The following is a 24,798-nucleotide window of genomic DNA, read 5'->3' on the forward strand; positions in this document are numbered from 1 at the left end:
CGATTACTAATAGCTCCAGAAAGAATCAAGTGGCTGGGCCAAAGAGGAAATGGCATTCAGCTGTGGATGTGTGTGGTGGTGAAAGTAAAGTCCGAAGCTGGAAAGAACAATATTGTATAGGCACCTGGAATGTTAGGTCCATGAATCAAGGTAAATTGGACATGGTCAAGCAGGACATGGCAAGAGTGAACATTGACATTTTAGGAATCAGTGAACTAAAATGGACAGGAATGGGTGAATTTAATTCAGATGACCATTATATCTACTAATGTGGGCAAGAATCCCTTAGAAGAAATGGAGTAGTCCTCATAGTCAACAAAAGATTGGACTATGCATTTTGGATATATGCATAGTCCAAAATGCATTAGTTGGGTGCAATCTCAAAAATGACAGAATGATCTCAGTTTGTTTACAAGGCAAACCATTCAAGATCACAATAATCCAATTCTGTGCACCAACCACTGATGCTGAAGAAGCTGAAGTTGACCAGTTCTATGAAGACCAAAGACCTTCCAGAAGTGCTGCCACCACCAAGTTGTTTCAGTCGTGTCCGACTCTCCCCCGTCCCTGGGATTCTCCAGGCAAGAACACTGGAGTGGGTTGCCATTTCCTTCTCCAATGCATGAAAGTGAAGAGTGAAAGTGAAGTCGCTCGGTCGTGTCCAACTCTTTGCCACCCCAAGGACTGCAGCCTATCAGGCTCTTCTGCCTGTGGGATTTTCCAGGCAAGAATACTGGAATGGGGTGCCATCACCTTCTCCCTTCTAGAACTAATACCCCCCCCCCAAAAAAAAAAAAAAGAGATGTCCTTTTCATCATAGGGGATTGGAATGCAAGAGTAGGAAGTCAAAAGATACCTGGAGTAACAGGCAAATCTGGCCCTGGACTACAAAATGAAGCAGGGCAAAGGCTAACAGAGGTCTATCAAGACATAACAAACACCCTCTTCGAACAACACAAGGGATAACTGTATACGTGGACATCACCAGATGGTCAATACTGAAATCAGACTGATTATATTCTTTGCAGCTGAAGATGAAGAAACTCTGACTGTGGTTCAGATCATGAGCTCCTTATTGCAAAATTGAGGCTTAAATTGAAGAAAGCAGGGAAAACCACGAGGCCATTCAAGTATGACCTAAATCAAATCCCTTATAATTATACAGTGGAAGTGAGAAATAGATTTAAGGGATTAGATCTGATAGACGGAGTGCCTGAAGAACAATGGACAGAGGTTTGTAACACTGTACAAGAGGCAGTGAACAAAAGCATTCCAAAGAAAAAGAAATGCAAGAAGGCAAAGCCGTATCTGAGGTGGCCCTACAAATTAGCTGAGGAAAGAAGAGAAACAAAAGAGAATGGAAAAAGGGAAAGATTTACCCAACTGACTGCAGAGTTCCAGAGAATTGCAAGGGGAGATAAGAAGGCCTTCTCATGTGAACAGTGCAAAAAAATAGAGGAAGACAATAGAATGGGAAAGACTAGAGATCTCTTCAAGAAAACTGGCAATACCAAGAGAACAATTTCATGCAAGGTAGGGCACGAAAAGGATTGAAACAGTAAGGACCTAAGAAAAGCAGATGAGATTAAAAAGAAGTGGCAAGAACACACAGAAGAACTTTATAAAAAAGGCATTAATGACCCAGATAACCACGATGGTGTGATCACTCACCTAGGGTCAGACATCCTGGAGTGTGAGGTCAAGTGGGCCTTAGGAAGCATTACTACAAACAAAGTTAGTGGAGGTGATGGAATTCCAGCTGAAATACTTAAAATATTAAATATATATATATATATATATGTATGTATATATGCTGTACTGAGTCATTCAGTCATGTCAGACTCTGTGTGACACCATGGACTGTAGCCCACCAGCCTTCTCTGTCCATGGGGATTCTCCAGGCAAGAATACTGGAGAGGGTTGCCATGCCTTCCTCTAGCGAATCTTCCCAACTGAGGGACTGAACATAGGTCTTCCACACTGTACGCAGATTCTTTGCCAGCTAAGCTACCAGGGAAGCCCTATACATATACAAAACTTGAGCTCCAAAATTCCCTGCTTCTTTCTCTTTACCAGTATCTTAAATAAAAATAGCAGCCATCAATGTTTTATATGAGATGAATTTCTCCCCAGTTTTATTGAAACATAATTGATATATAATATTGTATAGGTTCAAGGGGTACAGCATAAAGATCTGATATATGTATATATTGCAAAATGTCTACACTGTAAGTTTAGTTAATATCCATCAGTCTGCATAGTTATAAATACTTTTCTTTCTTGTGATGAGAACTTTTAAGATCTCTCCATTTGTAATTTTTACGTATTTAATAAAGGACTGTTCACTATAGTCACCATACTGTGCATTACATCCAGAACTTATTTATCTTATAATTGGAAGTTTGTACCTTTTAGTTTATTTATTTATTTTTGTGAGAGCCACTCCTAACTGCAGCAGGCGAGCTTCTCCTGATGGTGGCTTCTCCCGTGTCAGAGCACAAGCTCTAAAGCACAGGGGCTTTCGTAGTGTGGCCCCTGAGCTTGGTTACCCCAGGGCGTATGGAATCTTTCTGGACCAAGAGTCACACCCGTGTCTGTTGCACTGGCAGGGGGATTCCCAACCGCTGGGTCACCAAGGAAGTCTGGAAGTCCCTACCTTTTGACCACCCTCACCGATTCCCCTCTTCCTCTGACAACCACCAATCTGTTCCCTTTTTCTTTGTCTTCAGCTTGTTTACACTTCACACATACGTGATACCATACAGTATTTGTCCTGCTCTGGTTTATTTCACTTCGTTTATACCATTAAGGTCCATCCGTGCTGTTGCACATGGTAGGATTTCCTTACTTTCATGGTTGAATGATACTCCACTGTATATACACATACCACATTTTCTTTATCCACTCAGCCAGTGGCCATGGTTTCCAAGTCCTGGTTATGTTAAAGAACACTACAATGAACATAGGGATGCAGATATGCCTTCAAGATAGTGATTTCACTTCTTTAGAATATATTTCCAAAAGTAGAATTGCTGAATCTTACAGTAAATTATTTTCTATTTTTTTGAGGTAAATTTTTAATCTAAAATTTACAGTACAGGGTGGTAGAAAGCATTTTCTGTACTACTTCTAGTCAGTAAAGAAAGTTAGCAACTGAAAAATTAATATGACAGACCAAAAAAATACATAAAAAACTTATTAAAAGGCTCAATTTTCAGAGAAAAATCGTGATTAAAACCCAATATCTATCTACTTCTTTACTCAGGCATTCCAGAAATGAAGTAGATAAAATTACCCAATGAAATCACATAAATTATATTAAAAACAAAATAACTGGAAAACAAATGAAAATTACCAGTTAAAATTATAGAATTTACCTTAAAAAACTGGAAATAGCACTGCCATACAACCCAGCAATCCCACTGCTGGGCATACACACCGAGGAAACCAGAATTGAAAGAGACACATGTACCCCAATGTTCACCGCAGCACTGTTTATAATAGCCAGGACATGGAAGCAACCTAGATGTCCATCAGCAGATGAATGGATAAGAAAGCTGTGGTACATACACACAATGGAGTATTACTTAGCCATTAAAAAGAATACATTTGAATTAGTTCTAATGAGGTGGATGAAACTGGAGCCTATTATACAGAGTGAAGTAAGCCAGAAAGAAAAACACCAATACAGTATACTAACGCATATATATGGAATTTAGAAAGATGGTAACAACCACCCTGTATGCGAGACAGCAAGAGAGACACAGATGCATAGAACAGTCTTTTGGACTCTGTGGGAGAGGGAGGTGGGGGATGATTTGGGAGAATGGCATTAAAACATGTATAATATCATATAAGAAATGAATCGCCAGTCCAGGTTCGATGCAGGATACAGGAAGCTTGGGGCTGGTGCACTGGGATGACCCAGAGGGATGGTATGGGGAGGGAGGTGGGATGGGGGTTCAGGATGGGGAACACATGTACACCCATGGTGGATGCATGTTGATGTATGGCAAAACCAATACAATATTATAAAGTAAAAATAATAATAATAATAATAAAATTAAAAAATTATAGAATTTAGTAAACAATGTATTCGATGTCCACATTACAAAGCTGACTTAGAATTTAACTAAAAAAGAAACTCCTTAAGTTTTCATTACTCAAAGAATATGACTCAATCTCTATGATACATCCTTAAAAGGAATAAGGATCAATTTATCCTAGAGCGCCAGGGTTCACATCAAGCTTTATGAAATGACTGATAATCACATTTCTTCTTTCAAATATAAAATTCACGTGGATTGTCACCTTAAATGAGAAAGGCATGAAAAGCACTTATGTGCTGATCTAATATTAGAAGTTACTCCGTAAGTATTGTTTCTCTTGAGTGTCCTTTCTGCTTTGAAAGTCTATTTCCCTAATGAAACAAAAACACTTTATTTCTTTATAATAATTTCATCTCATGTAAGTTTATGAAGGCTGTATAAACCTTTGTTAGAACCAGTGTGAAGCTTGTCTGAATAGCTGATAATGACCAGCGAGGACAGAAGACAAGGGCAGCGGCGTCAGCAGAAAAGACAAAAGCGTTTCTAAACCGCCCACCACATCAACACCAATACGTGAGGCCTTCATGTGGTAGTTTTGAAAAATATTTTTATATCCAAGAAAGTTTAAACAGAATTCAAATCTACTTTGGATTTTATTCTTTTATTTTGAATTTTGATTAAGAATGTTTTCTGCAGAAAGAACAATGCTCAGTTTCTCTGCTTTTGTAAACTGTAATAAAATATGAAACTCACTAAAGAAAAGCAAAGCAGGAAACTTAATACATCACTTTTAGTCACATATTCGTTATGTGAAAGTAAACATCAATTCCAAGTATACTCCAAACTTTTAAGAGAAATGGGCAGGTGAAGGAATAAGAGAGTATAAAAAATGACACTGCTTCTATGATGTGGGTTTACATCTTAATTTTTCATTCTGTAGCAAATGAGACAAATCGAGGCTTTCATCCGGTTTGCCAGAACGGCTCTCATGAGTACTAACATTCTTAGGTTAGCATTTTCATAAACTTTTTCCTCATTTCTTCTAAGAGTCTTAGATAACATTACAAACTATATAACGACGCAGCTGCTTTGGAAAAAACAGTGTGGCAGTTTATCAAAACAGAGCCGCCATATAACCTAGCAATTCCATCTCAGGTATATACCAAGGAGAAGTGAAAACATGTACACGCAAATACTTGTACACAAATGTTCAAAGCAGCACCATTTCCATCAGTCAAAAAGTGGAAACAACCCAAACATCCATCAACCGCTGAACACATAAACCAAATGTGGTATATCCTTACAATGGAATTATTCAGCCCAAAATAGCTACAAAGTACTGATATGGACGAAGCACAACCTGGAATTAAGATTGCCAGGAGAAATAGCAATAACCTCAGATATGCAGATGACATCACACTTATGGCAGAACTAAAGAGCCTCTTGATGAAAGTGAAAGAGGAGAGTGAAAAAGTTGGCTTAAAACTCAACACTCAGGCATTGAAACATGTATAGTATCATATAAGAAATGAATCACCAGTCCAGGTTCAATGCAGGATACAGGATGCTTGGGGCTGGTGCACTGGGATGACCCAGAGGGATGGTACGGGGAGGGAGGTGGAAGGGGGGTTCAGGATGGGGAGCACATGCACACCCGTGGCAGATTCATGTTGATGTATGGCAAAACCAATACAATATTGTAAAGTAATTAGCCTCCAATTAAAATAAATAAATTTAAATTAAAAAAAAAACTCAACATACAAAAAACTAAGATCAAGGCATCTGGTCCCATCACTTCATGGCAAATAGATAGGGAAACGATGGAAACAGTGACAGACTTTATTTTGGGGGGCTCTAAAATCACTGCACATGGTGACTGCAGCCATGAAATTAAAAGATGCTTGCTCCTTGGAAAAAAAGCTATGACCAACCTAGACAGCATATTAAAAAGCAGAGACATTACTTTTCTGACAAAGGTCCATCTAGTCAAACCTATGTTTTTTCCAATAGTCATGTATGGATGTGACAGTTGGACCATAAAGAAAGCTGAGCACCAAAGAACTGATGTTTTTGAACTGTGGTGTTGGAGAAGACCCTTAAGAGTCCCTTGGACTGCAACGAGATCCAACCAGTCAATCCTAGAGGAAATCAGTCCTGAATATTCATTGGAAGGACTGATGTAGAAGCTCCAATACTTCGGACACCTGATGCAAAGAACTGACTCACTGGAAAAGACATTGATGCTGGGAAAGGTTGAAGGCGGAGGAGAAGGGGACAACAGAGGATAAGATGGTAGGATGATATCACTGACTCGATGGACATGCGTTTGAACAAGCTCCAGGAGTTGGTGATGGACAGGGAAGCCTGGCAGGCTGCAGTCCATGGGGTCGCAAAGAGTCAGATATGACTGAGCACCTGAACTGAACTGATATGCCATGTTACAAGTAAACTCTGAAAATACACTATGTGAGAAAGGAACCAGACACATAAGGCAATATATCGTATGACTCTTATTTATATGAATTGCTCAGAAAAGGCAAATCCACAGAGATAAAAGCAGAGGTACTGCTGGGAGGGGCTAGGAGAAGGGAGAAAATTTAAGGGGGTGTCCTTTGAAGGTGATGAAAAACTTCTGGAACCAGATAATGGTGATAGCTGCATTATAATGAAAGTATTCAAAAGCACTGAAACTTTTATGTTCTGTGAATTACATTTTAATAAATGAAAGAAACCCTACAAAACAAAAAACAGATGTTAACATCTTATCAGAGAAAGTTACCTCCCCAAACAGTGATCTTTTAGTATCCCTTTAAAAACCTTATTGTTAAAGACATTAGGAACATTTTCAAAAGTAAATCTTTTTCTACAATGCTCAATAATCTTTTGTATTTGTCAGGAGTTCACATAAAATTCTTATCACCAGCTTTGCAATGCTTAATCTGCCATGGTAGAAATCAATTTTATATGGTATCTAAACAATTCAAGTGAATTTTAAAAATGGGCAGAATGTTTTATTAAATTTGGCTTACCAATATCATATGTTGAATTTTAGTAAAGGAGAGGAACATGTTTATTTCTAATGAAGAAGATCAGCAAAAGATGAAAAACTTTACATAGCAAAATTTACCTCGTCTCCTTGAGTTCTCATGAACCTGTCTCTGACATTCATTTTTAAAAATTTTGATATTCAAAAAAGACAACATCAAAAATAGGCCACATCAAAAATAGGCCATGCCAAGTGCAACGTCGTTGTTGCTTAGTCACTCAGTCGTGTCCGCCTCTGTGACCCCATGGACTGCAGCCCTCCAGGCTCCTCTGTCCACGGAATTCTCCAGGCAAGAGTACTGGAGTGGGGTGCCATGCTCTCCTCCAGGGGATCTTCCCATCCCAGAGAACGAACCTGGGTCTCCCGCACTGCAGGTGGATTCTTTACAGGCTGAGCCCCCAGGGAAGCTTAGTGCAATAATAACCCCATTCATGTATTCTACTTCAGTTATAATAGAAGATACCACTTCTGCTGGGCCTAATTTGTTGTTTTTGCTTAGTTGCTAAGTTGCGTATAACTCTTGTGACTTCATGGACTACAGCCTGCCAGGATCCTCTCTCCGTAGGATTTTCCAGGCAAGAATACTAGAGTGGGTTGCCATTTCCTTCTCCAGGGGATATTCCCGATCTAGGGATCAAACCTCAATCTCCTGCATTGGCAGGTGGACTGTTTACCACTGAGCCACAAAGGAAGCCCCAAACCTGATTTAGACAAGGCCAAATTCAGTTGCCTACATAATAATTTTCCCAATGTCCATTTCCAGTCTTCCTGTTTGCTCTTAGTGGGGCTTGAATAGAGTAGGCTCTAGACCTACATGAATTAATTATGCAAATTAGCAGACGAAATGACAGTTTCAACTTAAAGTAATAATGTCTATTTGGGGCTTATGCAATGAACTAGAGGCTTTATATATTTCCCTCATTTCAGCTTCATAATACCTTACAGAGAGGCTAAATAACTTCCCTAAGGTCCCAACACTAAGGACAAGACTCAAACCAAAATTTAACAAACATACAATCATTTTTTGCTGAAACATTTCAAGTACGGGCTACAAAGGAATATAATTTCAGTTTAATAAACATTCATTTTTTTCAAGAGTATAAACACCCTTTAGGAAATGAGAAACTAAAAGAGTGCTTGAAAAGAGCATTATTGAGGTATCTAGGGAACACGCCATGAGCTGGACTGGCTATTTTAATGCATGAACACTTAACTATTACAACAATCCTGGGAAGTTAATATTGATACTTCTTTTTTATTTTTATTTTTTACTTAAGAGGAAATGGAAGTTTAGAAGGTGCGAGAAAGTCCAAGGTTACAGACGTTGCAAGGTATATAGCTGGGATTAGCAATCAAACTCAATTGGTCCATAAATATTTACTGAGTGTTTACTATGTACCTGGGCTATTACGAGGCACTTAGAATAGAATATTAGAGATGCCCTACAAACAGCTCAAGGGCTTCCCAGGTGGCTCAACGTAAAGACTCCCCCTGCAAGGCAGCAGCCACAGGAGACACGGCTTCAATCCCTGCGTCGGGAAGATCCCCTGGAGAAGGAAATGGCAACCCACGCCAGTATTCTTGCCGGGATAATCCCATGGACAGAGGAGCCTGGCAAGCTATAGTCCATGGGATCATAAAGAGTCAAAACAACTTGGCACACACACACAGCTCAACCCAAACCCATCTTCTTTTCGCTCAGGCAGTAAATCATCATGAAACTGAAAACTCCCTATAGATGTTTCTTATAATAGCTTTGTTTTAAATGATTATTCATGCTTTGGTTATATATGTTAAATACTTCCCCTAAAGCATAAAGTTGATTGCCATAAAAACTGAATAATCCTCCAGGAGTAAATGTGAAAACGTAAGCAATTCCGTCCTCCTGCGTGATTTTGAGCATATTGCTAGATACAGAACACCCCTTTGGAAAATATACTTTCTATGTTCTGAGTGATGATTTAAACCATTAAGCATTTTACAAAGCTTTTGAAGTCTGTCAGATTTTAAATGACAACAGTGAAATTTCAAAAAGAACCGGAGAAGTCAGCACCAAAGCTAGTTTAACATTAATAATAAGTGATCTACTAAATAGGTCTATGTTTGCCCAGTCAGGTTTTTGTATTATGTCAGTTGGAAAGCCGGAAGGAAACTGGTTTTAACTCCCATACAACCTGTATCATGACAACATCACTTTATCAGAAATGTAGCTGATATCAGCATAAACACTGAGACAGTTTAAATTTAAAACTGATTTTTCTTTCCCAACTATTTTCATAATCATTCATGGTAAAGAACTGAGATGACTTAAAAAAAAAAAAAAGGGTAATTAACATTTACTGAGACCCTTCTATTTGTCAGATACTACATGATTTTTTTCATTTAGTTCTCACAGCCACTTTGTAAGATATTAACCTTTTAGAGAAAGAAACAGAAGCTTTGAGAAATATAGTACCTTTTCTAAGGTCACCTAGCTAACAAATAGGCAGAGCCAAGGTTCAGACTCTGATGCCCATTATTATAATGCTCCATGGCACTACCTGTCAGTTTCCTAATTTATTTAACTATAATATAATATCAGAACAGAGAAAGCAGAGTAAAATAACGATTTCGATTATGAACTGTTTTAGTACCTCAAAAGTACTATAGACTGATGTTGACCTTTTAAAAATTCCTAGGACAGTCACTGCAAAAGAGAATATACAAATACCTTCAAGGGGGTCCAGTGGTTAAGACCTTACACTTCCAATGCAGTGGGCACAGGTTTGATCCCCAGTTGGGGAACTAGGATCCCACATGCCACAAGACACGGCCAAAAAAAACCCTTCCATTTAAAATAGGCTTTCAAGTAGGAACAAAGCGACAAACAAGTCTGAGAAATGCTGAACTTCACTGGTAACAAGAAGTATGACATAGTACCTGGAGCCTGGAATATCTGGGTTTGAATCCCAACTCTTCACTTCCTAGCCTAGCCATGGGATTTGGAGCATGTCATTTCACCACTCTGGGTGTCAGTCTTCTCATCTGTTAAAAAAGGAAAAAAAAAAAAGGAAATAACTGCAGAAGACAGACTTGTTATAAAGATAAGAACGATTAATACATCTGGGGTTCTTAGAACACAGCCTTAAAATACTAAATGCTTGATACAGGTTAAATTATTAGTAATAAAATAATTTCCCTGAGTCTCTATTAAGCTGATAAAAGTTGATGTTCATTATACATTGCCAAACAGTCAAGGGATATTTATAGAATGCAGTTTCCCAAACTTATATGATAGAACCCACTTTTCATAGACCATCCTTCAAAAAGACTGGTTAATGTTTTTTAAAATTAAAACAAAACAAACAAACAAAAAGTACCCTGAGAAACAATAAAGAATTCCATCACTAAAATTAAATCTGTTTTAAAAAAATAGCAAGGTTAACCTTCCCAGGTGAACACAGTGAGGTGCTGGAAGGGTGGTGTGCCGGACGAGCGCCTGGGGAGCTCCACACTCCAGCCCCATACCCCGCTCTGTTCATCGCTTCCATCTGGATGTTCCTGTGTCGTATCTTTAATTTGTTGTTGTTGTTGTTTAGACGCTCAGTCGTGTCTGACTCTTTGTGACTCCATGGACTGCAAACAGCCAGGCTCCTCTGTCCATGGGATTACCCAGGCAAGAATAATGGAGTGGGTTGTCATTTCCTTCTCCGGGGGATCTTCCCGACCCAGTGATGAAACCTGCATCTCCTGCAAGTCTCCCGCATTGCAGGCAAAATCTTTACCACTAAGCCACCAGGCCAGTAATATCTTTGCAGATTATAGCATATGGGTTTGGTGACTGGAACTGATACATGTAGTGGAATGGAACATCATTTGATTTTCCATTCTCATAACCTTCAGTGGCTTCAACTGATCATGTCTCATCATAATAGTCTTTCAATTACCTACAATACTGTGTGGAAACTATTCATCCTCATCCAGTCTGCAGCCATTTGAATAAAGACATGTATGGTTTCCATTATCAAGATATATCTAAGTCTCACGTCTATTGTATAGACTTGAAGTCAATATTCAAATCATAGTGTTTTTCCATTTGGTATTTATTGTGTCCATTTGGCAAATTTAGTCATTACCAGGCTTCCCTGGTGGCTCAGTGGTAAAGAATCAACCTGCCAATGCAGGAGACACAGTTTCAATCCCTGGGTCAGGAAGATCCCCTGGAGAAGGAAATGACAACCTGACTCCAGTATTCTTGCCTGGGAATCCCCACGGACAGAGAAGCCTGGTAGGCTATAGTCCATGGGGCAGCAAAAAGAGTAAGACATGACTCAGCGACTAAACAGCAACAGTCATTACCAGAAGTGCTAATTACGCTATGTTTCCATTCAAACTTTTTTCTAAGCAGTATGTGTCAAGATATTCAGAAATGCTTACACCCTTTGAGCAAACAAATTAATTCTCAAGAATCTACACTATGAAAATAAATGAGAATACAAGATAAAATCTTATATAAATACACATTTACAACATTGTTTAATATTGTGGAAAATTAGAAATACTAAAAACGTCTAGGGAATTCCCTGGCAGTCCAGTAGTTACGACTCCACTCTCACTGCTTAGGGTGTGGGTTCCATCCCTGGTTGGGGAACTAAGATTCTGCAAGTTGTGTGGCGCAGCCACAAATAAACAAACAAAAGTCTAATTTTAGGGGAAGAATTAAACAAAGAATGGTATATTAGTTGCATTATACAGTCATTACAAATTCTATTTTAAGGATGATGAATAATGCTATGTGAAAAAGCAAGTTACTAGTTTACTTTTGAAGTATAAGCATAATTTTATAAAAGCCAACAAAACACTAAGTAATCAAAATTTAAGACAAAAATTAAATCTAAAAATACAGCCAAATATCAACTACGGTTGATCTGAGCCATAAGGTGAACCTTCTTCCTACTTCTCTATATTTTCCAAGTTTTCTTTACTGAGTATGTCAATTTTGCTTAAGTCTAAATTGATACCACTTGCCTTTGAGCTAAAGTTCTACTAAATGACAAAAGAAACAATGAGAAGCAAACTGGCTTAGTGAGCAAAGATGGGGAGAGTGTGAAATGTTATTTCTTTCAAAGGTTATTTATTATTTTGTGAGAGGCAGAGATGGTCACACATACAAAAAAGTCATGTTTTCTTGCTAGCAAAGCTGTTCTTAGTTTTGTACAGTGAAATCCCACACATCAATATTGCTTTTATGTGCGTACGTGTGTGTGTTTATGCTCAGTTGTGTCCAACTCTTTGCCAACCTGGGAAGCTCCTCAATATTTCTTCAGTTCAGTTCAGTCACTCAGTCGTGTCTGACTCTTTGCAACCCCATGGAATGTAGCACACAAGGCTTCCCTGTCCATCACCAACCCCCAGAGCTTGCTCAAACTTATGTCCATCAAGTCAGTGATGTTCTCCTACCATCTTATCCTCTGTTGCCCACTTCTCCTCCGCCTTCAATCTTTCCCAGCATCAGGGTCTTTTCCAGTGAGTCAGTTCTTCCCATCAGGTGGCCAAAGTATTGGAGCTTCAGCGTCAGTCCTTCCAGTGAATATTCTGGACTGATTTCCTTTAGGATTGACTGGCTTGATCGCCTTGTAGTCCAAGGGACTCTCAAGAGTCTTCTCCAACACCACAGTTCAAAAGCATCAATTTTTTGGTGTTCAGCTTTCTTTATGGTCCAACTCTCACACCCATACATAACTACTGGAAAAACCATAGCTTTGACTAGATGGACATTTGTCAACCAAGGAACATCTCTGCTTTTTAATATGCTGTCTAGGTTGGTCACAGCTTTTCTTCCAAGGAGCAAGCATCTTTTAATTTCATGGCTGCAGTCACCATCTGCACTGGTTTTGGAGCCCAAGAAAATAAAGTCGGTCATTGTTTCTTGTTCGACAGAAACATGATGGATCATGATTCAAAGTATTCTGTGACCTGAGAAAGTCTGAAAACATATTTTAAATATGCCAAAGATTAATGTAGAATAAGCTTTGGTTTTAAGGCATTTGGGGAGAGGTAAAACTCTTAAGAGTTTTTTAACTTTATGAATTGATACATTTTCAAAATTCCAAAAATAGATATTTAAGGAATTCCCTGGTGGCCCAATGGTTACGACTTGGTGCTTTCACTGCTGTGGCCCGAGTTCAATCCCTGCTCAGGGAACCAAGATCCCACAAGTCACACAGTGCAGCCCAAAAAAAGGCATTTAATATGTAGCATTTCAGGTTATATTTATAACTTAAATATGGATTAACTATTGCTACAATGTTACTAAATTCACATGCCTCTAAAGAAATCAAGAACTCTACATATTGCTGTTTGTGACCTCTTTTTGTGACTCAGAAACTTTTACACTCCTCAACCTGGTGCCCACTGTGCAAAGGTCTGAAGACCTAATGATTTCTCATTTCAATTTGAACTTAGGCTTATCTCTACCCATATACAAACCCCTTAGAGACCAGTTTGTCAAGGTCAAAAAATCAAGTGAACACCAATCGATTCCACCCCTGCCTTCCTCCTTTCCCAAGGCTAAGCCTTGCCATAAAAGAAAACAGTCCCATGCTACGGTTCTTTATGACATTCTGCGCAAAGGCCACAGACAGCTAAACGCTGCTAAATAGATCTGACAACAATGAAGTCATCGAGCTTTGCGCATAACCCAGAATTTCAGTCTGTCAGCATCCAGGCATTTCCCAGAAAATTAATAAAAATTTTGAGATTAGCTAAAACCATCATGTTCTTACAATCATCCGAAATGTACGCCCCTTCAATTAATCCCTTTTTCCTGCTGCACTCTGATCTCATTCCTACTCCATACTCTCTCCCTCTTTGCCCATCATACGCCTCCCATAGCTGTACTTTTTCATAACCCTTTCCTCTGTTTCACTGCAAACAAATACCCTAAACCCCAACCAACCTAACTTGTTGCCAGCAGTCTTGTTCTCGAAACTAATCTGGGTGCAAGCTAATCTCTCCCTATCGGCAAACATGAAGCATGGCAGTTATGCCTTATTCACCATCACAGTTCTTTACCGTCAAATAAAAGTATATCTTCTGAGAGTCAGGTCACCTGTAGGTCTTTCTCTCCTTGTCATCACCTGTCTTCTGGGTCACTCTTTCACAAATCACTAACAGCTTTGGAACATGGTTCAGTATCTTTCCACCCCTTGCTCTGCCACCATTCTGAGCAACTCACTTCCTGTTTAGCTGACTCCTATAAAATTTTAGCTCTACAGTTTCCTTATCTCCTCCAACTCCAGGAATCTTTACCATCTCTCCACTTCAGAAACCCATAGCCAGATCTCACCTTCAGCCATACCAGCAAGGGCTTCTCCTATTTAATCTTAAATTCCAATATCCACGTCTCAACCACTACTTCAGAAGCTACTTCCCAGTTTCATCTGTTTCCAACTCTGCCTATCCCCAGTGGCCCAGAGCTTCAAACCCTCATACTACTGAAATTTCTTGCATCCTTTGTCTGCTACACTGGACTGTAAAACTCAAACCAGAATCAGTCCAATTGCTCAGCTTGTCCGCTCAAACCCTCAGGCTGGTGAGGCCTGAGATGGGGGGGGGGGGTGGGGGGGATCATGTGACAACTAAATATACCAGAGCCATGAAAAATTATTACAATTCCTCTAAGTAATAATCCAATTCAGTTAGCCCTCTCATTTCTCTCAATGGTCTTCTCGAAATTCTCCCTTTCTGCATTTCCCTAGTGGCCCAGAACTTAAGAATCCACCTTGCAATCCAAGAGACACTGGTTCGACCAGTGGTCTGGGAATTAAGATCCCAAAAGCCCTGGGGCAACTAAGCCTGTATACTGTAACTACTGAGCCTGTCAAAGGCTTTGGCATAGTCAATAAAGCAGAAATAGATGTTTTTCTGGAACTCTCTTGCTTTTTCGATGATCCAGCGGATGTTGGCAATTTGATCTCTGGTTCCTCTGCCTTTTCTAAAACCAGCTTGAACATCAGGAAGTTCACGGTTCACATATTGCTGAAGCCTGGCTTGGAAAATTTTGAGCATTACTTTACTAGCGTGTGAGATGAGTGCAATTGTGCGGTAGTTTGAGCATTCTTTGGCATTGCCTTTCTTTGGGATTAGAATGAAAACTGACCTTTTCCAGTCCTGTGGCCACTGCTGAGTTTCCCAAATTTGCTGCCATATTGAGTGCAGCACTTTCACAGCATCATCTTTCAGGATTTGGAATAGCTTAACTGGAATTCTATCACCTCCACTAGCTTTGTTTGTAGTGATGCTTTCTAAGGCCCACTTGACTTCACATTCTAGGATGTCTGGCTCTAGGTCAGTGATCACACCATCGTGATTACCTGGGTCGTGAAGATCTTTTTGGTACAGTTCTTCTGTGTATTCTTGCCATCTCTTCTTAATATCTTCTGCTTCTGTTAGGTCCATACCATTTCTGTCCTTTATCGAGCCCATCTTTGCATGAAATGTTCCTTTGGTATCTCTGATTTTCTTGAAGAGATCTCTAGTCTTTCCCATTCTGTTGTTTTCCTCTATTTCTTTGCATTGATCGCTGAAGAAGGCTTTCTTATCTCTTCTTGCTATTCTTTGGAACTCTGCATTCAGATGTGTATATCTTTCCTTTTCTCCTTTGCTCTTCGCGTCTCTTCTTTTCGCAGCTATTTGTAAGGCCTCCCCAGACAGCCATTTTGCTTTTTTGCATTTCTTTCCATGGGGATGGTCTTGATCCCTGTCTCCTGTACAATGTCACGAACCTCATTTCATAGCTCATCAGGCACTCTATCTATCAGATCTAGGCCCTTAAATCTATTTCTCACTTCCACTGTACAATCATAAGGGATTTGATTTAGGTCATACCTGAATGGTCTAGTGGTTTTCCCTACTTTCTTCAATTTCAGTCTGAATTTGGCAATAAGGAGTTCATGGTCTGAGCCACAGTCAGCTCCTGGTCTTGTTTTTGCTGACTGTATAGAGCTTCTCCATCTTTGGCTGCAAAGAATATAATCAATCTGATTTCAGTGTTGACCATCTGGTGATGTTCATGTATAGAGTCTTCTCTTGTGTTGTTGGAAGAGGGTGTTTGTTATGACCAGTGCATTTTCTTGGCAAAACTCTATTAGTCTTTGCCCTACTTCATTCCATATTCCAAGGCCAAATTTGCCTGTCACTCCAGGTGTTTCTTGACTTCCTACTTTTGCGTTCCAGTCCCCTATAATGAAAAGGACATCTTTTTTTGGGTGTTAGTTCTAAAAGGTCTTGTAGGTCTTCATAGAACCATTCAACTTCAGCGTCTTCAGCGTTACTGGTTGGGGCATAGACTTGGATTACTGTGATATTGAATGGTTTGCCTTGGAAACGAACAGAGATCATTCTGTCATTTTTGAGATTGCATTCAAGTACTGCATTTCGGACTCTTTTGTTGACCATGATGGCTACTCCATTTCTTCTGAGGGATTCCTGTGCACAGTAGTAGATATAATGGTCATCTGAGTTAAATTCACCCATTCCAGTCCATTTCAGTTCGCTGATTCCTAGAATGTCGACATTCACTCTTGCCATCTCTTGTTTGACCACTTCCAATTTGCCTTGATTCATGGACCTGACATTCCAGGTTCCTATGCAATATTGCTCTTTACAGCATCAGACCTTGCTTCTATCACCAGTCACATCCACAGCTGGGTATTGTTTTTGCTTTGGCTCCATCCCTTCATTCTTTCTGGAGTTATTGCTCCACTGATCTCCAGTAGCATATTGGGCACCTACTGACCTGGGAGTTTCTCTTTCAGTATCCTATCATTTTGCCTTTTCATACTGTTCATGGGGTTCTCAAGGCAAGAATACTGAAGTGGTTTGCCATTCCCTTCTCCAGTGGACCACATTCTGTCAGATGTCTCCACCATGACCCGCCCATCTTGGGTTGCTCCACAGGCATGGCTTAGTTTCATTGAGTTAGACAAGGCTGTGGTCCTAGTGTGATTAGATTGACTAGTTTTCTGTGAGTATGGTTTCAGTGTGTCTGCCCTCTGATGCCCTTTTGCAACACCTACCATCTTACTTGGGTTTCTCTTACTTTGGGCATGGGGTATCTCTTCACGGCTGCTCCAGCAAAGCGCAGCCATTGCTCCTTACCTTTGACGAGGGGTATCTCCTCACCGCCACCCTTCCTGACCTTCAACGTGGGATAGCTCCTCTAGGCCCTCCTGTGCCCACGCAGCCACGGCGTGGGGTTGGTCCTCCTGGCCACCGCCCCTGGCTACGGGAGTGGAGGTGTGGAGATGGGAATACCAGACCACCTGATCTGCCTCTTGAGAAATCTGTATGCAGGTCAGGAAGCAACAGTTAGAATTGGACATGGAACAACAGACTGGTTCCAAATAGGAAAAGGAATACGTCAAGGCTGTATATTGTTACCCTGTTTATTTAACTTATATGCAGAGTACATCATGAGAAACGCTGGACTGGAAGAAACACAAGCTGGAATCAAGATTGCCGGGAGAAATATCAATAACCTCAGATATGCAGATGACACCACCCTTATGGCAGAAAGTGGAGAGGAACTCAAAAGCCTCTTGATGAAGGTGAAAGTGGAGAGTGAAAAAGTTGGCTTAAAGCTCAACATTCAGAAAACAAAGATCATGGCATCCAGTCCCATCACTACATGCGAAATAGATGGGGAAACAGTGGAAACAGTGTCAGATTTTATTTTTGTGGGCTCCAAAATCACTACAGATGGTGACTGCAGCCATGAAATTAAAAGACGCCTACTCCTTGGAAGTACAGTTATGACCAACCTAGATAGCATATTCAAAAGCAGAAACATTACTTTGCCAACAAAGGTTCGTCTAGTCAAGGCTATGGTTTTCCCTGTGGTCATGTATGGATGTGAGAGTTGGACTGTGAAGAAGGCTGAGTGCCGAAGAATTGATGCTTTTGAACTGTGGTGTTGGAGAAGACTCTTGAGAGTCCCTTGGACTGCAAGAAGATCCAACCAGTCCATTCTGAAGGAGATCAGCCCTGGGATTTCTTTGGAAGGAATGATGCTAAAGCTGAAACTCCAGTACTTTGGCCACCTCATGTGAAGAGTTGACTCATTGGAAAAGACTCTGATGCTGGGAGGGATTTGGGGGCATGCTGGGGTCCAGCCCCGGTGGATCCATGGAAATTAGAAGGAAAGACGGCTTCGGCAATCAGGAAACAATAGATTTAATTAAATATTAATTAGAGATATAAAGAGTAATAGAACGAGGATAGCTCAGTAGGAAAATTCAGTGGAGAAAAAAGACTGAATAACTTGGTTTACGTCGAAAGCTAATAAAATTCCAAGGCAAGGAATTTACGTCACCTACGTAGGCCGCAGGCATCCTCCCGTTCTCCCGAAGGAGAGGAGACACTAAGGCCTCCCCGGTCAGATCTTAGAAGCCCAGGCATAATTAGCAGGCTTGACGAGCCTCCACGTCCAGATGGGGGTTCAGCCAGAAGGTGAGAGAAAGAATGACATGGGGAGACCAGTCTTTCGAGGAACTGATCCCATTCTTTATCTTCCAGGGTCTGTTTTTATACACCGAGATGTTATACAAAAGTCACGCGGGGTCAGCAGTCCTGACTTTTATTAAAGTCAGGTGCTTCATACAGATGTATACAGAGGTCTTAGGGGTGTTACATCATCTTCTGGCCAGGGGGCCTGCTGACAATTTATGACCCTCTCCTTGTGACAGCGGTCAGTCAACACTTATTTCTCCAGGGGTGATTGTTCTTAAAACAGACGCCACCCAAATAAAGTTACATTCCTACAGGGTTAGGGTGTAGTGGGTTTTAATTAAGGAAAGAATTTGCTTAGCCTAAGGTCTAACGTGATTAATTTCAAAGGTTAATATTTATTTCTTCTATATATTCATTAATGTGTATAAGGGCAGGGGATGTAGAGACTTAGCAGTAAACATTGGCTCAACAAATGAAAAACCCTTCACCAATACAATTTCTAATCAGCCCACTATAGGGGCAAGAGGAGAAGGGGATGACAGAGGATGAGATGGCTGGATGGCATCACTGACTCGATGGACGTGAGTCTCAGTGAACTCCGGGAGTTGGTGATGGACAGGGAGGCCTGGTGTACTGCGATTCATGGGGTCGCAAAGAGTCGGACACGACTGAGCGACTGATCTGATCTGATCTGACTGAGCCTGTGATCTGTTTAACTGGAGAGGAGCCCTCACACCACAACTAGAAAAACCCTCATGTCAGGACTCAGACACACCACAGCCAAAAAAATAATTAAACATTAAAAAAAAAAAGAAATTCTCCCTTTTCCCTCAAACTCTCTCCTACAATCATCATCCCCTATAATCTCAGCTGATGAGGTGATCCTCCCCACTTCATGAAAAATTAATCAAGTGTATTAATGCCCTGCATTCCTCACTCTTCTCTGTCTGCACCATCCTTTCTTCCTTTATCCCTACTGTGGTGGAAACAATATTCCTATTGCCACTCAAACCTAGTATCCTCATTCTGTTCTCTCCATGCATAAGGACAATGTCAATCAATCTCACACACCTCCTCCTCCTTCCTGTATCATCAACTTCTCCCTTCCTCTGACTCTCTCCGTTTAACACATAAATATGCTGAACTTTCTCTTGATACACCATACCCTCTACCTGTGATCCTGTACCTCTATAAGCTTTTAGAAAAGAATATCTGTACTTACTGCTTCCACTCTCTTACAACCATTCACTCCAGTTCTCAACAACCTGGTATTTATCTCTACCATAGAGATTTCATTGAAATTGTTCCACAGAAGATGATCAATCACCTACTTGCTGCTCTGTCCTTATTGCAGCCAAACTATTTTCTACATTTGACACTGCTGACCACTCTTTTCCTAAAACTTCTCTGTCTTCATTTAATGACATTTACTGAAAACCTACTTTATGATAAGAATTGGGGATAAAATGATGAATATGACAATCTTAGCCCTCAAGAAACTTAAAATTCAGTTGGGGAAGCTTCTATGGTAATTCATATTCTTCTTTCAACCTTCCACATCATCCCTTCATTTCTCTATTCAGCCCATAGATGCTTATATCTCCCCCATGGCTCCCCTCTATGTTCATCTCACATCCATCCCAGGATTACTATATTTATGTTACCTACTCACTAATGATGACAAAACTTACATCTATAGCTGAGAATTCTGTCCTGAGTTCTAGAATCAGGATTTCATTGGTTTTATTCTCTATGAAAAGATATTGGTACTTGTATATTTCACTATCTTGATAACATCCTTTGATAACCAAAGTTTTCAATTTTGATGAAGTCCAACTTATCTATTTTTTCCTTGACTACTTGTGCTTTTCATGTCCTATTTAAGGAACTGCCTAGTCTAAGATCATAAATATCTGCACCTACATTTTTTCTAAGATTTTTGTTAATAGTCTCAGCTCTTTTAATTAGTTCTTTAATCCACTGAAACCATCACTTTTGAAAGCTAAGCATTTCAGTGGCAGTATCTGAAGGTTTAAGAGTTATAAGAGTTCTTTAAAATCTAAAACCATGGCTTTAAATATCACACCCCAAAGCAAGAAAACTGTCGACAGACTATATATGTAAGTGAAGTGAAATGAAAGTTGCTCAGTCATTTCCAACTCTTTGCCACCCCATGGACTGTACAGTCCATGGAATTCTCCAGGCCAGAATACTAGAGTGGGTAGCCTTTCCCTTCTCCAGGGGATCTTCCCAACCCAGGGGTCAAACTCTGGTCTCCTGCATTGCAAGGAGATTCTTTATCAGCTGAGCCACAAGGAAAGCCCAAGTATACTGGAATGGGTAGCCTATCCCTTCTCCGGTGGATCTTCCTGACCCAGGAATTGAACCAGGGTCTCCCTGGTGGCTCAGCTGGTAAAGAATTCGCCTGCAATGCAGGAGACCCGGGATCATTTCCTGGGTTAGGAAGAGCCCCTGGAGAAGAGAATGGCAACCCACTCCAGTATTCTTGCCTGGAGAATCCCATGGGCAGAGGAGCCTGGTTACAGTCCACGGGGTCGCAAGAGTCGGACACAAATTAGTGACTAAACCACCAACTACCACCACCACCTCCTGCATTGCAGGCGGATTCTTTACCAACTGAGCTATCAGGGAAGCCTTTATACTTTAAACTACAGCATAAAGAAAGTGGCAGGTGGTGACAAAAATGCAATTCTCCCACAACAAATGAGAGGATATAAAAGCCTAGGGAAGGAGCACAGAGAGAAAGAGGAATTGGGAGACAGCTTAGATTCAAGCTCAAAATTTCTATCTCTTGTCCCAGCCAGGGCTAGGGCTGGGGTGAAGACCATCTCCAGTATGTTTGTGGGGAAGGATCTGGAATAGAAGATAGTTATGTTTCCCTTTTCCAAGTCATGGTCCAGGGAACTATAAGCCTTTTAGCAAAACTTTACAGCTAACACTAATTCAATGTAGTAGGGCAGCAACAGCCAATAACATGCCCAGACCACTCTCCTGAAAAGCTACCTCAGAGTCCCAAGCATGCCAGCATAACGTGGAAACCACTAAGGAGTTTGCTTTGGGCCAATGGACCCAAAAAAGCCTGGGATTAAGGAAGACCCAGCATACACAGACTTGCTGACCCAGACCAGAGGCCATGGACATCAGCCTCAGATGCAGCAGAGCAGACTGCTGCTGCTAAGTCGCTTCAGTCATGTCTGACTCTGTGCGACCCCATAGACGGCAACCCACCAGGCTCCCCCATCCCTGGGATTCCCCAGGTAAGAACACTGGAGTGGGTTGCCATTTCTTTCTCCAATGCATGAAAGTTAAGTAGCTCAGTCGTGTCCAACTCCTAGCGACCCCATGGACTGCAGCCTACCAGGCTCCTCCGTCCATGGGATTTTCCAGGCAAGAGTACTGGAGTGGGGTGCCGTTGCCTTCTCCAGCAGCGGAGCAGACAGTGCCATTCAAGACTAAGTCAGTATAACATACAATCTCACAGTGGCCAAGGGCACAGGATGGCACAAAGATGAGAGGCCCCACCTCTGTGGCAGAAAATATTACGTGGCTTCTCTGTCAATACTTCCCACCCCAGAAAAAAAAAAGGGGGGGTGCTGTATGAGAAAACTGCACACTTATCTAAAGGACTGATTAATTACCTGAACATCTGAGTTCACCTGGAATTAACTAAGTTAAACCAGAAGGTACTGGCAAGATTGTTTTCTATTATGTAGTAGAATAAGAAGCCCCAGAAATAAGGTAATTTTAGTTATAGACAGAAAATGAAAATTACATGTTTGCACATTAAAATTTGTAGTTTACAAAATTTATGCCCACCATACTTTCAATTAAGTTTCTCACTGAACAAAAAGTAAAAAGGTAAAGCCCTTGCTGACATGATCTACCTCTCCAAAATCGCAGCATGCTGTCCTACAGCTGGACAACCAAAATCACCCTGGTTCCTGAGGCGCGTCAAGGCCTTTCCTCTCTCAGGCTTCCCAGGTGGTGCCAGCGGTAAAGAACCTATCTGCCAGTTCAGGAGACACGAGAGATGCCAGTTCGATCCCTAAGTTGGGAAGATCCTTTGGAGCAGGAAATGGCAATCAGCTCCAGTATTCTTGCCTGGAGAATTCATGGACAAAGAAGTCTGGCAGGCTAGAGTCTATGAGGCTGCAAAGAGTTGGACATGACTGAATGTGTGCACAGACACACCCAAACACCCAGGCACACACACACACACTCTTCCTCGCCCCTGGTTTTTCCACATGGTGTTTCCTTCACTTATGCCCACAACTCTTTATACAGGTTGCTCCAACTCAGCCTTTAATTTCAGTATGAATGTTTCATCCTTGAAGAGGACTCTCTGGCCACCCTATTTGAAGCTGCACGGTGCCCTGTCACTTCCTCTCCAGCACCCCTTGCAATCTAACCTCCAACGTTCTTCCTTGTCTGTCTTGTTCACCCCAGGGTCTGGTCAATAATGGGTGCTCAATAAGCAGTTCTATATAAATGAATGAACAAAGTAAAACGTGAGAGTCAAAATAAACTTTAAAATCTTCTAATAAATCTGAGTATTAAAGAGTTAAAAAAATTAAAAGTAGGACTCCCCTGGAGGCATGGTAGATAAGGATCTGCCTGCCAATGCAGGGGGCACGGGTTTGGTCCCTGGTCCGGGAAGACTCCATATGCCTCAGAGCAACTAAGCGGGAAGATTCCATATGCCTCAGAGCAACTAAGCCTGTGCTCTAGACCCCGAGAGGCACAACTACTGAAGCCTGTGTACCTGGAGCCCATGCTCCACAACAGAAGAAGCCAGCACAACGGTAAGCCCGTGCACCCCAAGCGAGAGCAGCCCCCGACCACCGTAACCAGAGAAAGCTCATGCAAAGCAATGAAGACCCAGCATAGCCAGACATAAATAAATAAAGCTCAAAAAAAGATTGCACTGGCTATTCAAGAGTCCTGAAAAATAGTTAAAAGTAGACAACCACCACATTTCAACTTGGATATCAAAGTCATATAAATGACCACAAATAAGTTCCTATTTCTATTTTAAGAAAATGCAATTACAGAGTTTTAAAAAGATGGTATGTAAATCCACAGGGTGCCTTCTCCAGGCAAAACCCACTAAAACAGAAACACAAAACAGAAACAGATCTAACAAAGAATCAAGACAAGTTTCTTCTAAATTAAAATAAAGTCCATAAGAATAAAATTTAGCCTATAAAAACTTTGAAGAACAACAGAGTCTGTTTGAACATAATGGAAAGTGCTTCATCCTCTTTTATGGTTCGGTAATAATGTAATAGGATATCAGTTCTTTCCACATGAATATATAACTCTAATGTAACTTTAAGAATACAAAAGTACTTTATATGTGTCTGTGTGTGTTTAAGTTAATCACGATAAATAGCAGACATACTAACATATGTAAATAACAACAAGTTCCAGTTCTCCAAAGTGATGGGCAAGATTCAAGCCAACTCATCCTATGAAAACAACTAAAAACACTAGGCAAAATATAAAAAGCAAATTCTTAAAAGTCATTAAGCCATAATAAGAGAGTAAGGAATACCCAGTTAAAATTCTAAGAGAAAACCAGGAACTTAGAATAAATTAGCATTGGAGCCGCTTTTGATCTGAGGGCATTCGACCTTGAGAAAAAATAAAAATTTTTGTTTGATGGTGCCATAGGTTGTGAGGAACATAATTCAACGCACAGGACCCACATAAACGGATGACAAGTCTAATAAGAGAGTATCCCCGCAATAGCCGATAACGCCACAGGGCAACACTCCTGTGGCAATCGTCACCTGAAAGTGAACCAGCCCCTGAAGGCCGGTGACCAAGCCTTGCATGGTCTCATGGTCCTGGGAGTTACAAACCTTGGATGGTGGCACCTTTAACAAAGGTGGCACTTTGCCTAATCCCAGGTGCCTATAGAATAAAGCACAAAAAACTAAAAAGTTGCATATAAAGAATAGGTAAGATACACAGAAGATGAAGTGAGAGATGATAAAACTGGGTAGAGACAGTACTTAAAGGGGTTAACAGCTGAAATTATCCTGGAACCTATGACGGATCCCCATCTCTAGAATCAAAAATCTCAAAGAACAAACATACAACAGAGTATATCAGTAAAGTTGATGAATTGGTTCTTTGAAGAGACACACCATCCGGGGAGCTGTCCCGCCTGATCTCTTCCCATTTCTT

The 24,798-nt window shown here is 40.8% G+C and overlaps 1 protein-coding gene across 16 annotated transcripts in view; it reads right to left on the reverse strand.

The window, feature by feature from the left end:
• Nucleotides 1-24,798, reverse strand: part of SHLD2 (shieldin complex subunit 2) — a 113,925-nt gene that overhangs the window by 65,836 nt on the left and 23,291 nt on the right. For 10 of the 16 annotated variants that reach the window (XR_015156561.1, XM_086381144.1, XM_086381134.1 and 7 more), the window contains one exon: nt 10,015-10,119. The exons of 5 other annotated variants lie outside the window; for them this stretch is intronic. The gene's annotated coding sequence lies outside the window, so the exon portion shown is untranslated. Of the gene's footprint in view, nt 1-10,014; nt 10,120-12,534; nt 13,061-24,798 lie in introns of those variants that run through there. One more of the 16 variants, XM_086381141.1, reaches the window with a different exon arrangement.

Source organism: Bos grunniens, chromosome 28, assembly GCF_055505025.1.
Source record: "Bos grunniens cultivar Pamir isolate PY7600 chromosome 28, Bosgru_T2T1.0, whole genome shotgun sequence".
NCBI lineage: Eukaryota > Metazoa > Chordata > Mammalia > Artiodactyla > Bovidae > Bos > Bos grunniens.